The sequence below is a fragment of the Arachis hypogaea genome, chromosome 15 (assembly GCF_003086295.3).
Source record: "Arachis hypogaea cultivar Tifrunner chromosome 15, arahy.Tifrunner.gnm2.J5K5, whole genome shotgun sequence".
NCBI classification, from domain to species: Eukaryota; Viridiplantae; Streptophyta; class Magnoliopsida; order Fabales; family Fabaceae; genus Arachis; species Arachis hypogaea.
In genome coordinates, this window is record NC_092050.1 from 155,091,849 (window position 1) to 155,094,144 (window position 2,296).

The window sequence follows — 2,296 nt, forward strand, 5'->3', positions numbered from 1 at the left end:
AACCGGTAATGCTAAATTGGTACTGAGAAGTGGCACTTGAATCTGAGTTGGCTAAATTAAACAGCTCCTCAAATCAACAAGAGAGTTTGCTGTATGAGTTTTCACCGGTGATCAAATTGTTATGAAATATGTGTATTGTGACAATCCTGAAAATGAAGGCATATTAGAGAAAGGCACTTGTCTAAATTAGTGAACAGTACCAAGGAAAAAAACCAGGACAGATGAACATAAAATTGCACGATAATCTTTCACTTACTTTTTACCCCAGAATATTATCATGGTAATAAATTTGAAGAAACCTAAGGCAAACTAATGGATCTTGTTGCTTAATTAGGCCATTATTTTATTACGATTCATGCATTACATACTTCCCTCTTCTATTGTTACTTAACCGAGTCAACCAAGTGCAAAACTATTTTTGTGAAATAAGAAAATTTGTACATATTATAATACAACCTCCTAAGTGCACTGATATCACTAACTACCTTAGTGGAAATAAGCTATCAGTTAAAGTATATCATGCAAAAACAAACTGAAATTATGAAGTAATGTACAATATGAGCATGTATGTTGTGAGCAGGGAAGTTAGACCATACAAATGAGAAACATTAATCTTTAGTTAGTATTTGATGCTTGAACATTTGGTAATCCAATTGCATTATGTTTTAGCAACATAAGAAGAAAAAATATCTCTTTGCATTTTTAATGTTAAAAGTTTACATATTCATATATTCTCTTAACTGTTACTTTTATCATTATCATATTTATTAATTTCTGAATTTGTTGTTATTTACTGGCTTCCTTAAAGTTATATGAACCATTACAATTCTGAATGTCCATTTGCATTCAAGATTTTATTTTCCTTCCAATGGTTGGAGTCATCTTCTATCTATATTATAAAATTTAGAGATATGTGAAATGTGAATGGAAATAAGACTGGCTGTATTTTCCTTTCGGAAAAGTTCTGCATACAAGTGATTAGGGCTTGTAAGCATTACAAGTCAATTAACCCCTAATCCCCCAAAACACGCTGCAAGTACTACGTCACTTACACGCGCTATATATAACTACCAAATTTAAAAGATTTGTTTCCTTCTTCGTTCTCCTTCTTTTCAAATTTGCTCGTTCTTCTTCTCGCGCGTCTTCCCCTACTTTTTCGATCGTTCTTTTCTCCTCCTTTCTCACTGGTTTGTTCTTCGTCATTGACGTTAGTTCCTCTCTCTGTAACTCCAGCTTCGTTTTCTTTTTGATTTTCTGGTTTCTGAAATCAAAGTTTGAACTCGTTTTGAAGATAATGGATGATTCAACCTCAGATTGTCAGCTGAATCAAGGCGAAGTAGATTATGAATTTGAATCTAACGTAGTTCCTGAGGTTTGATTTACATACGATTACTTTGAATTTTTTGTTATTTTAGTTGAGTTGTTATCGTTCGGGTGTATTAGATCAGACATGATTGGGTGTATTTTTTGTTTTTGATATGGTGTATTCTGCAGCCTCTCTCTATTGTTGATGACCAGTTTGTTCCCAAGGTTGGAATGACCTTTACCACCCTTGAAGATGCTGGAAAAGTTTACAGGAACTATGCCAAGGCTGCAGGATTTTTTACAAGAGTTTGGAGTACAAATAGGAAGGGAAACGAGATTAAGAATCAATTGATTACATATAGCAGAGAGGGAAAATAGAAATCTAAAATATCAATTGATTTCAGGTAATGTTTGTTTAAAATCTGCAGCAGAGGTGTAAATTTAATTTTTTTTGGGTGTATTTATAGTCTGTGTTTGGGTGTATTCTGCAGATCTCTATGAAGACCGTCATATATGGGTTCTAATCTATCTGGATCACCACTTCTGGGCAGGGATGAGAAGCACACAAAGGAGCGAGAGCATGCATTCTTTTGGGTGTAAAAGCAGTGTTCTTTTGGGTGTATTTCTGAATTTTCTTGTATTTCACATTTTACATATATATACATATATATACTTCAGAATCTTGTTTTTATGTTATAAAATACTGTTTGTTTTTTTTACAACGGTTTAAGGGTTTTAGGTATTAGGGTTTAGGGTTTTAGGGTTTACAGTTTAGGTTTTAGGGTTTACGGGTTAGGGGTTAGGGTTTAGGTTTTAAGTGTTTAGGGTTCAGGATTTTAGGGATAAAGCATCAGGGGGATAGATTTTTGGGTGTATATTCAACTTTTTTTGGGTGTAAAAAATGGCAGGTTATGGGTGTATATTTGGTTTGATATTTTTCTTCATATTATAGTACTTGTAATTCATACATTTTGAATACAGCAGAGAGAGT